We start from the raw sequence: 14953 nt of genomic DNA, 5'->3' as shown, positions 1-14953 counted from the left end.
TGACAATTATTCCATGTTTTCACTGTTCAGAAGAGAGTCTTTTTCCAAACTCATTGAATAGTTTAGTCTCACCTTTGCCTATGATTCTTATTTCTGTTTTAGGCCTAATCCTGGAAAACTTACTTACATAATTATTTCAAAGATTTAAATGGAAAAATTCACATGGTGAAAGTTAAGCAGATCCATGAGTGTTTGCAGGAAAGGAGCCTTACCATGTAAACAACTTGGTTCAGGGAAGTTGTCTCGATGCTTTTTGTAAAGCATCACGTGCACTTAAGACACTACATTAACAATAACAGTAAAAGTCTTGGAAGTAATAAAATTAAGTTCCACTATTAACTAAATATGCATACTACCTTGAACATATATTAAAATGGACAATGCCATCAAGGTAAAGTGAAATCTCCTACCCACACACTCAAAAATACTGTGCCCTTTGGCGTGTCAGCTATTTAAAATAAAAGCTCCAGTGGGCCCAAAACACAGGTTTGAAATACCCTATGCAACATTCTCCGTTGACAACTTTAATTCCAAAGGCAGAAAGAAGTCCACAGCAAAATTATTTGTTTTATGACTCATCCTGCTTCATATCCCTACTACAATTGCAACATAGTTACACTGAGGCATAATCTCTTCACTGTCCAATGCCCCACTGACATGTTTGTCTACTGCATTATTAGCATCCTAAGAAGACTCCATATTAAAAATGAATTATTCTTAGAAGGTTTCAGAGTAACAGCCGTGTTAGTCTGTATTCGCAAAAAGAAAAGGAGTACTTGTGGCACCTTAGAGACTAACCAGTTTATTTGAGCATGAGCTTTCGTGAGCTACAGCTCACTTCATAGAAGGTATCTCACTCGCCAGTAATACTTTCTTTCCTTTAGTCAATAACAGTCATCTCCAGGATGACATCTTAGCCTGCTTTCAGGCTTATTGTAACTGAATCACGTCCCAACTTCTGTTGCCAATATATATAGCTGTCAGATGGAGAACTGATGCTGGTGGTTCTTCCCTGATACACTGAAATGCTGATTAGGTATGAACATTTAGATTTCTGACTGTGATGGCCATGTATCTTCCCCCTTCTACAAAACCTGCAGCCACCTTTGGAAAAGATCTATCAAAACTTCCAATTTAGCATATCCACCAGCAGTTTGATAACTCTGGACAGATTCAGCGCTGAAATAGGCTTTACCTTTGCAACTGTATTTATAACTGATCTGTAAAGACCAGTTAGCTGTTATGTTGTAAAAATGTGACCGAAAATAAAGGTGGCATCTTTGACGAAGGGACTTGTTCAAATAGTGAGTTCCTTCTCTCCATTTAAAAAATAAAATCAGTAATATTTTATCAGTAGATATACAAAAGGAAGGTGTTCATTAGATGATTCAAACCGCTGGATCTTTGGTGTCCTTCTGATTACCTTAGAGTGAATAAATTTGAGCTCCAATTATACCCATTAACTGCTTACGTGTTTATCCTATTCCGAGGCACACTTTTATCAAGTAATCTACTGACATATATTGTCTGTCTGAATTTTGAGTCTCATAGCATATGAAAGCAGATTAGTATTCCAAGGCACACTACTGGGTGCAACCCTTCTCCTTTTTACTTTGAAATAATTCAATTCAGGATAAGCTCTGAAACTCGAAGGGGTCAGTCCTGTAGTTAACTCCACTGAAGTGACTACAAGTGCTGTTCAAGTTTTGCTGACCCTTCAGGATCAGTCCCACAAAAACTATATTTGCCATAAGTTTTTGCTTCATATTTTTAGAACAAGTTGTTATAATGAGGTAAATCACAAATAAAGGACATTTTTAACACTAGTGGTAAAACTGGGATATTGCTTTTCTTCATCCGGATGAAGTTTATTCAATAAAACTTGGATCAGATCTCACAGAAGCTCACAGAGAGTGTCATTTGCCAAGATTTACAATGTTCATATTTTGGTTTTCCCAGGACAACCAATATTTGCCATTCCAAATTTTCTAATCTAGATTCTGACCACCCAGGTCACTCTTTAAAATGTTGCTTTGTACCTTTCCTAATGTATTTTCATCATGACTTACATTCTAGGACACACAGTAAAGCTGAAACATTTTTTCCTCTAATATTTTCTTCACCTTAATTACCCATTAGATAATCCACAGATAGAACTATAAGGATGAGTGCTGTTTTCAGTTGTGACATATAGGACAAGATACGTTTAGTTAGATAACTCAAAGATCAAGTTTGGAATCTCTCTTTATACATCATTGTACGCAATGCTGATGTACCCATGCTGGTCCCAGAATATTAGGAAAACAAGGTGGGTAAAGTAGTTAATTCCATAAAAGATATTATCTCACCCACCTAGTCTCTTTATACATGAGCCATTCTTGCACAGATAGTTTGTGTCTCACTAAAGACTAAGAAAAGTATATGAATTATAAATATTTTCAGCACAGAATGTAGAAATTTTGGTTCTAGTTCTAAAAATAATCTTGATTGAAAAAGTTAAGGGCAATCTGCACTTTTTTATCAACATTTAACCTTGTTCCTTCTACAACAATCAGCCAAATTTTTCTAAAACTTTTCTACAATCTATTCAGTTTTTCTCCATGTTGAATGACACTCTACCTGTATGACTTCTCATGATGACCTTTATCAACTAAAATGTTATATTAATACATTTGATTTGAAAATCTTTATATCTTTTGTATACTTTTCGTTTTCCTTCACAGCTTTCAAATGCTTAGGACAACTGATTTCTGGAGTAAGTCCATGAAAGATGTTAGGAGATTTGGCTGACCTCTTCTTTACCACCCTCGAGCTACTGTACTGGTTGAATTCTGTAATCTTTCATAAATCTCTTGGAGTCCTATGAAACATTTTTTTAAAAGAATTCTCTCTTAGCTATGCAGGTAGGACATGAGACCAGTTGGGTTTCATCCACGTCCTTCAATTCAGATTCTACCTTACTAAACGCAGTTGCAAAATGGTTTATCTTATTTCTGCCAATTTGGCAGAGTTCAGCCAAGTCTATGAATGCACAAACTGCTATGTTCAGATGGGACAACATTAGTTGGCAGGAGAAACACAATTCTTCCCAGTAACATCAAAATCACCAACATCAAAGAAGACTGGAGTACAAAAGTTAAGGTCCCATATCTTTAATGTTAACACTTACAGAAATAAGTTGATTCATTCAAATATAGTTTAGGGAACTATGCTTTTCAAAATATCTGATCCCTCTGGATAGCTGTCCTAATTCTAGATTGGTCTAGATTATTCACATCATGGCTCATTGTAACTGCATATTTATTCTTGTTCTTCTGCCCTACTCTATGGATGCTAGAAAATTACATAAAGTTGCTGTTTTATTAAGGCCAATGTTATATTTATTCAGTACTCCATCAAAATAAATTTGCACTTATATTGCAAATTATCAGGGATGACTGCAAGAAAAAGTGATAAATGCATGGGAGAATAATATTCAAACAACTTTGGACAACTTTATAATTAACAGTTTTAACTATTGCATAGAACAGAACTTTCCTTGCACCTACTGCTAAAATAGTAAATAAAGAAATAGACAATGAGGAGAAGTTATATTGGTTTTGTGATGCCAGTGCTCACAGAGCTGACAGCTTTTCAGTAGCTTCTAATTGTTATTTTTCAGTTTAAAAGCAAAAAATAGATAAAAATTTAAAAAATCCATTAAAAGTAATGAAATCATTTCTTAAAAAATGACTAACAGAAAACTTAAAAAAAAATTTATAGTGTTTGCATTTTTGAAAGATTAATGTTAGATATTTAGGGGATATATGTCAAAAAAGCCAACAAAAGACAAAGCCGTACACCATGACAAAAGTAAGAACAAATAATATATTTTTTAAAATCAATACTACATTTCAGAGTTCTCCACACACTTTGATGATAGAATCTTACATTCACTCTGCACAAATAAAAATATTACACAAAATATATAGCAGTGGAAAATCAAACCCTAAGTCTTAAAGTACCATGAGCATAGGGCTCCTTTCTCATGTAAAATAAATTAAAATATATATCTTACCAAATACAATCATGGTGTAACTCAACTGACGTCATTCTGTTGCAATAATATTAAAGTCAAGTGCCTACAGGATGCTTTACTTAACATTTAGCACAGAATAAATCAGAAAATATTAAACTGATTAAAAAATAAAATAAATAAAAAGTAGATTGTACAACGACAAACATTGCAGACATGGCAGGGTCCAGAGAACTGGGGTTTTAGACGTAAACTAAGAGAGACTATTCCTCTCTGACATACACTTTTGGGACCTGCCCTGACAGTTAGAACAAGGAAAAGACAGTGGGCAAAAACAAGGGTCTCTAAAGAAGGTACGTGGCAGTGCAAGGAAGGAAAAACAGGGCCTTCTAAAGACCTCCCCTAAAATGATAAAACTGGAGCCTGAAAACTGCAACATGACATAATATGAAATTGGGAAGAAACGTTGAGAACAACTCAGGTATAAGGTTGAGACTTATCTGGAATATATAAAGAACAGAAAAAAAAAACAAGCTGTCCTGATTCAAGATAACAAGAGCAGAGGAGGGATGGAGGAATATAAAGTCCATGCATTTTGGTAAAAGGATTGGTGCTTAATCAGCCTGTTAGGGCAGCCACTGGAGGACTGAGTGTGAATTTAAGGCACAGATATAAAGAGATGACTTAGGAAAGCTATATTCTCCTTACACAAATTACGCCGTGGAATTAAATCCAAGCATTGTTGGAGTGACTGGCAACTCCCATTGAAGAGATCCCTCAGAAACTGGGCAAACACATTCAGGCTGATATGAGGGTCAGCTGTCATTGGCAGCAACTCTCTTGCAATTTAGAAGGAAATAGCCTCAAAATGGTTTCAAGGAGCATTACCACTAGATCTGGGAGCAAAGTGGAAACTGTCACAAAAAAAATCCTTGTACATTTGGTAGAGAAGACATTTGTGTTTTCTATTCCTCTTGAGCATCACTGAGGTCTAACCAGTCAACATTTCCATTAAACAACCTTTGCCTATGAGCAAGGATCTCCAAGCCTGCCCGGAAGAAAAATATCTCTTCCAGGATTTAGTTTATACCTACTTTGGGTTACTTCATATCAGTGCAAGGAAGCAGAAGATTATTAAAGAGTGTGGGGCACTAAAGTCAATCTCAGCTCAAACACATTTTTCTTAGCTTTCCATGATCCTTAGGATGACCAAATAAAATTCATATTTATATATATGTGACAGGTGTGTTTATAAATATAATAAATAATTACTACAACAATACTTAGATTTGCAAAATACCAGATTTTCTTCTCTTTAAAAGGAGTTTGTTTTACATATATATTTTTAGTTTGTTTTCAGTTAGCTTTCACGTAATTTCTTTGTATTATATATATATCAAGTTTTATATAAAAACAAATATAAATGTTGCAAATTTAGGAGCAGTGTAATCATAATTTCATAGCAGTGACCTTAATGCTATAATAAATTGCAGGAAAATTAAGTTTACCCAGTCAGGAAATAAGAAAGAAGTTGTCAGTTCGTAGTGCCAAGAAGTTGCATGGCTTGTGGGAAAGGAGCCACTGTAACAAATAGAATGCTGAAGAAGGGCTTGATTTTTCAGAAGCATTGAACCCTTCTAGTCCACTGAGACTTCAACTGGAGTCTAGTGCTCAGCACCTCTGAAAATCAGGCCTGGTTTGAAAGATATTTATACAGCTGAAATTTAATACTAAACCAAATTCAATTAAATATTTTTAATAAAGGGGCCAAATCTAGCCATCCTTATTTAATCAGAACATGCACTGAATTCAATGGCAATTTGGCTTGAATAAGGATTGCCAGATATAGCTCAAAATTTGTATACAGTAGAATTAAGGACTGTGGAAGGGTGCAGAGCTCAGAATGATTTATTTCATTTTAAATTTGTTTTAACTTTTCTAGGGGAATCATCAACTCAAGGGATTATATTTCCTTTCTCCTCTTGAGCCGCTCCTAAAAAAGACAGCCTGCTTTTCTCTACTGGACATACTAGGGTAGTGTGCTAGAGTATATAATTATATGAATTCCCAGAGGGTATGTATAACGTAATTAAATTATAGGGTGTCTTGTGAGCATTCTGGCTGGCAGTTGGAGGACCATGAAAGAACGAACAATTCACAGGATTTTTTCCCTCGTTTATCTTTCCTTTGCACTTTATATTATATGCAGATTTAAAACATTAGGAGTATGCAGTCAGCCAATTGCTTTGACTGGCTAAACAATCTTTACTGCTCTAGGATTCTGAATAAATGGTCCATCTTGAACAAGGAACCATTTCTTTTAACAACAACAACAACCAATTCCTAAAAGCCCCATTTGATACAGGTCTTTCTTTCAGGATAGGCAACTCAAACAAAAGCAAAATCCATGCAGGTAGAGAAAGGGCAGGCTTCTCTTTGTAAAGCATTCTGAAGTGGTTCAATTGGGCTGGAAGAGATTGAAGCAGATTTCTATAAAGGAAAATGCTTGGACAAATTGCTTTTCTCCTCAAAAAGCACTTTCCTGCAGAAATCTGGAAAGGCATTTTTAAAGCCTGCATTGAAGCACTTTGGTCAACAATACAAACACAACCTGAATCAGAACACCACATAAAATTGTAACTATGATTCCACTCACCAAGGTGGTGGACCTTCAACACGCTATTCAACAGGCTTTGTAGGTGATGTCCACTCCACACAAACTGACAGAGCTCCAAATTTGTTTAGCAATAAAAAGCAAGAAGTAACTGTCTGGAAGAAAGAAAAATGTATAAAGTTCAGAGAAAAATCACAAAATACCATAAATATAGATTTAAAAAAATTCAGTGCCCGTAGCTTTCACAATCTGTTCCCTAAGCAAAGAAAGAGAGATTTCCCAACCCTGCAGATCAGGTTCCTGCAATGAAACGTTAGATAGTTTAGGCCAGTGGATATTCTTTTGCTGCCCAGAACTACTAGTCAAAGATACCAATCAGTGGTGTCCAAGATTGTTTTCTTACCCTGCACCCCTTTCTCTAAAAGAAGACTCCCACGTTTTCTTTAGTTGGATTTTTCATTACCCTGAAACCACAATTTGGGGGGTGGGGTGGTAGAAGGAGTCATTTGGGCACAGTCATAACAGGTTTCTGCCTATCTGGCCAACGGATTGCTCTGTTAGGAGTCGAGTCAGAAGATGAAATGAAGAAAACACCGGAGCCAACCTGAAGTGGGAATGCAGATGCTCACTGATAAGAAAACAACTGGAAGCCAGTGACTGGTCATTCTGCCTAACGAGTTCAAACAGCAGAAGTCCAAAGAGTCTCAAATCAGTAAGAGCAGGAAAATAAACCACCATGGGCCATACTGAAGTCCATGGCAAAACTCCCATTGCTTTCATTGGGGCCAGGATTTCAGCTCATGTCTCTAAGTCTAACAAAGGAGTATTGTAACACAGGTACATATAGTATCATTATATAAAAGACACAGCTGTTTTCAATTGTTATGACTGCTGTCAAAAAGCAATGCTACATTAACATATTGTATAGTTAATATTGTCAGTTTACTTTTAATGAAACAAATGAAATTTGCTGCTGGTTAAAACAGAAGCTTTCTGATGTACCAGGCACTATTGAACAGGAGCTCACTGGAAATGTGCAGACACAATTGTATTTTAGGTCTATTGCTCTCCATAAAATATCAAATGATTACAGATTGCTTAGAGAGCAAACTATGGTTATACATTAATCCTACATGGAATCTTGGACGGTTTTAAGGTGCACTAATTACCTGATCACACCAACGGATATTCTCAGAATGAGTATCACTGAAGCTGTGTTGGTCCCAGGATATTAGAGAGACAAGGTGGGTGAGGCAATATCTTTTATTGGTCCAATAAAAGATACCACTTTACCGACCTTGTCATTGTAAAAATGAATCTAATTCAGATGTGATATAAATGGTGGTTTAAGTTGGTGTGAGCATAAGTAGGTCTGAATAGGTGTAACTTCCATGCTGAGGGGGTGAAAGGGAAGTTTGTAACAAAAGCTAACAAGAGGTGGGTGTAAGAAGACAGATGAATAAGTAGGTGCCCTCAACCCCTGCCTTCTCTTATATTTTGTATATCATCCTGTTCAGTGCGATTCTGCTTATCCCTCATCCCACCTGTGTAAGTTACACTTAGTTTGCACATCCACTGAATGGCAAATCAGTGTCAATAATATCACTTAGGCCATGTCTACACTACGAAAGTACTCCGATGTTACAGAAGTCGATTTTTGGGAACGGATTGTATAAAGTCGAGTGCATCCGTCCACACTAAGCACATTAATTCGGCGGTGTGCGTTCACAGTACCGTGGCAAGCGTCGACATTCCGAGCAGTGCACTGTGGGTAGCTATCCCACAGTTCCCGCAGTCCCCGCTGCCCACTGGAATTCTGCGCTGAGCTCCCAATGCCTGATGGGGCCAAAAATTTGTCACGGGTGGTTATCGGTAAATGTCGTCAGTCAACCCTCCCTCCCTCTGTGAAAGCAACAGCAGACAATCATTTCGCACCCTTTTCCTGGATTGTCCGAGCAGACGCCATAGCACAGCAAGCATGGAGCCCGTTCAACTCAGCGCAGCAGTTATGACCATTGTAAACACCTCGCACATTATTGTGCAGTTTATGCAGAACCAGCACCTGAAAAAACAGGTGAGGAGGCAACGGCAGCGTGGTGAGGAGGACATGAACACAGATTTCTCTGAAACCGCGGTCCCCAGCAATTTGGAGATCATGGTGTTACTGGGGCAGGCTCATGCTGTGGAACACTGATTTTGGGTCTGGGAAACAAGCACAGAGTGGTGGGACCGCATAGTGTTGCAGGTTTGGGACGATTCCCAGTGGCTCCGAAACTTTCGCATGCGTAAGGGCACTTTCATGGAACTTTGTGACTTGCTTTCCCCTGCCCTGAAGCACAAGAATACCAAGATGAGAGCAGCCCTCACAGTTGAAAAGCAAGTGGGAATAGCCCTGCGGAAGCTTGCAACGGCAGACAGCTACCGGTCAGTTGGTAATCAATTTGGAGTGGGCAAATCTACTGTGGGGGTTGCTGTGATGCAAGTAGCCAACGCAATCATTGAGCAGCTGCTATCAAAGGTAGTGACTCTGGGAAATGTGCAGGTCATACTAGATGGCTTTGCTGCAATGGGATTCCCTAACTGTGGTGGGGCTATAGACGGAACGCATATCCCTATCTTGGGACCGGACCACCAGGGCAGCCAGTACATAAACTGCAAGGGGTACTTTTCAATGGTGCTGCAAGCACTGGTGGATCACAAGGGACGTTTCACCAACATCAACGTGGGATGGCTGAGAAAGGTTCATGATGCTCGTGTCTTCAGGAACTCTGGTCTGTTTAAATGGCTGCAGGAAGCGATTTACTTCCCAGACCAGAGAATGACTGTTGGGGACGTTGAAATGCCTATAGTTATCCTTGGGGACCCAGCCTACCGCTTAATGCCCTGGCTCATGAAGCCGTACACAGGCACCCTGGACAGTAGTAAGGAGCTGTTCAACTATAGGCTGAGCAAGTGCAGAATGGTGGTAGAGTGTGCATTTGGACGTTTAAAGGGTTGCTGGCGCAGTTTACTGACTCGGTCAGACCTCAGCGAGACCAATATTCCCATTGTTATTGCTGCTTGCTGTGTGCTCCACAATCTCTGTGAGAGTAAGGCGGAGACAATTATGGTGGGGTGGGAGGTTGAGGCAAATCACCTGGCCGCTGAATATGTGCAGCCAGACACCAGGGTGGTTAGAAGAGCACAGCAGGAAGCGCTGCACATCAGAGAAGATTTGAAAACCAGTTTCATGACTGGCCAAGGTACTGTGTGACACTTCTGTTTGTTTCTCCTTGATGAAAACCCGCCCCCTTGGTTGCCTCTAAATTTCCTGTAAGCCACCCACCCTCCCCCCTTCGATCACAGCTTGCTTGCAAAGGAAATAAAGTCACTATCGTTTAAAAAACATGTATTCTTTATTAATTGATTACAAAAATATGGAGATAACTCACAAGGTAGCCTGGGTGCGGTGTGGGAGGACAGTAAGAGGGAAGGAAAAGGACACTTTAAAACTTCTTGAATGACAGCCTTCTGTTGTTTGGGCTGTCCACGGGGGTGGAGTGGTTGGGTGCCCACGAGCCTCCCCCCCAGCATTCTTGGGCGTCTGGGTGAGGAGGCTATGGAACTTGGGGAGGAGGGAGGGCGCTTAAACAGGGGCTGCAGCGGCAGTCTGTGATCCTGCTGCCATTCATGAACCTTCACAAGATGCCGGAGCATGTCTGTTTGATCCCGCAGCAGCCCCAGCATTGCCTCATGCCTCCTGCCTCCTCTGATCTTCCTGCCACCACCTCTCCTCACGTTCATCAGCCACTTTCCTGTACTCTGCTACTGTGTCCCTCCACACATTCTGCTGAGTTCTGTCAGTGCCGGACGACTGCATGAGCTCAGAGAACATTTCATTGCGCATGCATTTTTTCGCCACCTTATCTGAGATAGACTTTGGGACGGAGGAGGAAGGCTTGAAACATTTGTAGCTGCGGGAGGAAAAAAAGGGAGTGAAGTATTTAAAAAGATACATTTTACAGAACAATGGCTATATTCTTTCACGGTGAACACCACTATTCACATTACATAGCACATGTGATTTTGGTACAAGGTCGCATTTTGCATCTTATATTGAGTGCCTGCGGCTTTGGTGTGAGAGATCACACATGCAGGGACGGGCAACAGAATTCGGCTTGCAAGCGGCCATGGTAAGCCATAGTCTTTCGGCTTCTGCAACCTTCATAACAGCAGCACCCTCCTCTCCCATACCAAGCAAAGCACGTTGAGTTGGCCATTTAGTGCTGCGGTTTTCCTGTTAACGTACAGCAGCAGAAACCAAACTAACGCTTCCCCCCCACCATCCAATTCTCTGGGATGATCACTTTACCCCTTCCCCCACCACATGGCTGGTATCAGGGAAGATCCCTGCTAGCCAAACACGAACAGCTCAGCACCAATCCCCCCCGCCGCCCGCATGTGGCTAACTGCGGGGAGGATTTCTTTTTAGCCACAGGCAAACAGCCCAGTAGGAACGGCCACCTCTGAATGTCCCCTTAATTAAATTCCCCTATTTCAACCAGGTTACCATGAATGATATAACTCTTCTGAGGATAACACAGAGAGATAAAGAACAGATGTTGCTTGAATGCCAGCAAACACCGGGACCATACGCTGCCAGGCTTTGTCATGCAATGATACCAGGTTACTTGCTACTAGCATGGCATGATAAAGTGTCCTACCATGGAGGACGGAATAAGGCTGCTCTTCCCAGAAACCTCTGCAAAGGCTTTTAGAGTACCTCCAGGAGAGCTTCATGGAAATGTCCCTGGAGGATTTCCGCTCCATCCCCAGACACGTTAATAGACTTTTCCAGTAGCTGTACTGGCCATGAATGCATTCAAAGTCCTCAGGGCTACTTAATCATTAAAAAAATCTTGCTTTTATAACACGTATTATATTTAAAAAGGGACACTCACCAGAGGTCCCTTCTCCGGCTTCTTTGGGTTGGGAAGGTATTTCAGTCATGATGATAAAAAGATCACTGGCGGGGGAGAACGGTGTGCTGTGTGCTCCCTCAAGCTCGTCCTCCTCCTCATCATCTTCTCTATCTGCAAAATCCTCAGGCATGACAGAGAGTACCCCATCATCGGAGTCCACGGACAGGGGTTGGGTAGTGGTGGCAGCCCCCCCTAGAACTGCATGCAGCTCAGCATAGAAACGGCATGTCTGGGGCTCTGTCCTGGAGCGTCTGTTTGATTCTTTGGTTTTCTGGTATGCTTGTTTGAGCTCCTTAAGTTTCATGTGGCACTGTGTTGCGTCCCCGGTGTAGCCTCTGTCCCGCATGGCCTCAGAGATTTTTTGAAATGTCTTGAGATTTCGTCTTTTGGAACGTAATTCTGATAGCACGGATTTCTCTCCCCATACAGCGATCAGATCCAGTACCTCCCGTTCAGTCCATGCTGGAGCTGTTGTTCAAGTCTGGGATTGCATGGTCACCTGTGCTGATCAGCTCGCCTGGCCAAACAGGAAATGAGATTCAAAAGTTCCCAGGGCTTTTCCTGTACACCTGGCCAGTGCATCCGAGTTCAGAGTGCTGTCCAGAGCTGTCACAATGGTGCACTGTGGGATAGCTACCGGAGGCCAATACCTTCGAATTGCGTCCACACTAACCCTAATTTGAAAGGGCAATGTCGATTTCAGTGCTAATCCCCTCGTTGGGGAGAAGAACAGAAATAGGTTTTATGTAAAATAAAAAGCCTTCATTGTGTGGACGGGTGCAGGGTTAATTCGATTTAACGCTGCTAAATCCGACAAACTCATAGAGTAGACCAGGCCTTACACTCACTTTCCAATCTTTTTACACCACACTTGTGGGCACACCACCATTTAGGTCACTGCTGAATTTGGAGACAGATGGCCATAGCAACTACGTCTGGTTATATCAATTATGAATTGGGATTGATATATCTATTGAGAACAAAACAAAAACAAGTTTCAGAGTAACAGCCGTGTAAGTCTGTATTCACAAAAAGAAAAGGAGTACTTGTGGCACCTTAGAGACTAACCAATTTATTTGAGCATAAGCTTTCGTGAGCTACAGCTCGCTTCATCGGATGCATACTGTGGAAAGTGTAGAAGATCTTTTTATACACACAAAGCATGAAAAAATACCTCCCCCCACCCCACTCTCCTGCTGGTAATAGCTTATCTAAAGTGATCACTCTCCTTACAATGTGTATGATAATCAAGTTGGGCCATTTCCAGCACAAATCTAGGGTTTAACAAGAACGTCTGGGGGTGGTGGGGTAGGAAAAAACAAGGGGAAATAGGTTACTTTGCATAATGACTTAGCCACTCCCAGTCTCTATTCAAGCCTAAGTTAATTGTATCCACCTTGCAAATTAATTCCAATTCAACAGTCTCTCGCTAGAGTCTGCATTTAAAGTTTTTTTGTTGTAATATCGCAACTTTCATGTCTGTAATTGCGTGACCAGAGAGATTGAAGTGTTCTCCGACTGGTTTATGAATGTTATAATTCTTGACATCTGATTTGTGTCCATTTATTCTTTTACGTAGAGACTGTCCAGTTTGACCAATGTACATGGCAGAGGGGCATTGCTGGCACATGATGGCATATATCACATTGGTGGATGTGCAGGTGAACGAACCTCTGATAGTGTGGCTGATGTTATTAGGCCCTGTGATGGTGTCCCCTGAATAGATATGTGGGCACAGCTGGCAACGGGCTTTGTTGCAAGGATAGGTTCCTGGGTTAGTGGTTCTGTTGTGTGGTATGTGGTTGCTGGTGAGTATTTGCTTCAGGTTGGGGGGCTGTCTGTAGGCAAGGACTGGCCTGTCTCCCAAGATTTGTGAGAGTGTTGGGTCATCCTTCAGGATAGGTTGTAGATCCTTAATAATGCGTTGGAGGGGTTTTAGTTGGCGGCTGAAGGTGACGGCTAGTGGCGTTCTGTTATTTTCTTTGTTAGGCCTGTCCTGTAGTAGGTGACTTCTGGGAACTCTCCTGGCTCTATCAATCTGTTTCTTCACTTCCGCAGGTGAGTACTGTAGTTGTAAGAATGCTTGATAGAGATCTTGTAGGTGGTTGTCTCTTTCTGAGGGGTTGGAGCAAATGCGGTTGTATCGCAGAGGTTGGCTGTAGACAATGGATCGTGTGGTGTGGTCAGGGTGAAAGCTGGAGGCATGTAGGTAGGAATAGCGGTCAGTAGGTTTCCGGGATAGGGTGGTGTTTATGTGACCATCGTTTATTAGCACTGTAGTGTCCAGGAAGCGATCTTTTGTGTGGACTGGACCAGGCTGAGGTTGATAGTGGGATGGAAATTGTTGAAATCATGGTGGAATTCCTCAGGAGCTTCTTTTCTAAGGTGCCACAAGTGAACAAAAGCAACTTACTTATGGCTAAATTCTGTCTGAAGATGGACTGGTCTGCAAGTTGGGTGGTGGGATGTGCATACTGATCTCTTCATAGTGCTCAAGAAAGAGCTAAGGGGGAGACTTGTCTTATGCACTAGCTCTTGAAACTCATCTTCAAGATTGTGGGGAAAATGTCCAACCATCCTCCCAGCCAGCAGGTGAGTATTATGCCTTCAGAAGCCAGTGACAGCCAGAGTATGCTGTGTTCCTGCTCAGTGTACCAGCAAAGTGCCCTGCACAACATACTCCCACACCCACCACAAAGAAAGTTGCCTTCCCTGGGAAAGGACTCCTGCTGGGCAGGGCATCTTTCAGTTTGCCTCCTTCCCTTGCTATGCTAAGCTGGATCAGGAGTTAGCCCTTAAAAGGAGTTGTAAATTCTGGCTATTTGTCATTTACACTTGTATTGGAAACATTGCACAAATCATCTATTACATTTTTCATTAAAATGCATATTACAATAGACAAGTTCAACCTTTCATCACACAATAATTTGGAAATAAAGACATAACATGTCTTTATGAAAGATTAAATGGACATGATAAACTTTAAAATTAGTCAACTTAAAATAAAAGTTAAAAAACTTTCTGATTCTACATCTGCCCTGAGCCACAGTGAAAGTTTTTGTGGTCTTACAATTGTTTTCCTTCCCTTTACCACCTCCCTCTAGTTAATGTGGGAAAGACCCATACAAACAAAAGAGGACTGACTATGACCAATTATACTGGGGAAACAGTTAAAATGACTGCACATAGTAAACAAACTGGGAAAAAAAAGAACACACACCTTGTTTTCTCTCTCATCTTTGCATCATAGTTATCATAAGGGTTTAACCATAGTAGGTTAAAAAAAAATCAGAACTTTACTTTTAAGTCCAAAATGCCTCTCTAAATTTCAACATGCACAATTTTATTTTTACATGTTTTTTT

At 40.9% G+C, this 14953-nt stretch overlaps 1 pseudogene; it reads right to left on the bottom strand.

Annotated features, from left to right (window-relative positions):
• Window positions 1–10114: 10114 nt before the first annotated feature.
• On the bottom strand, window positions 10115–12083 carry LOC144269270 (uncharacterized; annotated as a pseudogene).
• Between the last annotated feature and the right edge of the window lie 2870 nt (window positions 12084–14953).

Source organism: Eretmochelys imbricata, chromosome 8, assembly GCF_965152235.1.
Source record: "Eretmochelys imbricata isolate rEreImb1 chromosome 8, rEreImb1.hap1, whole genome shotgun sequence".
Lineage (NCBI taxonomy): Eukaryota > Metazoa > Chordata > Testudines > Cheloniidae > Eretmochelys > Eretmochelys imbricata.
This window is presented reverse-complemented; position numbering and strand designations above follow the sequence as displayed.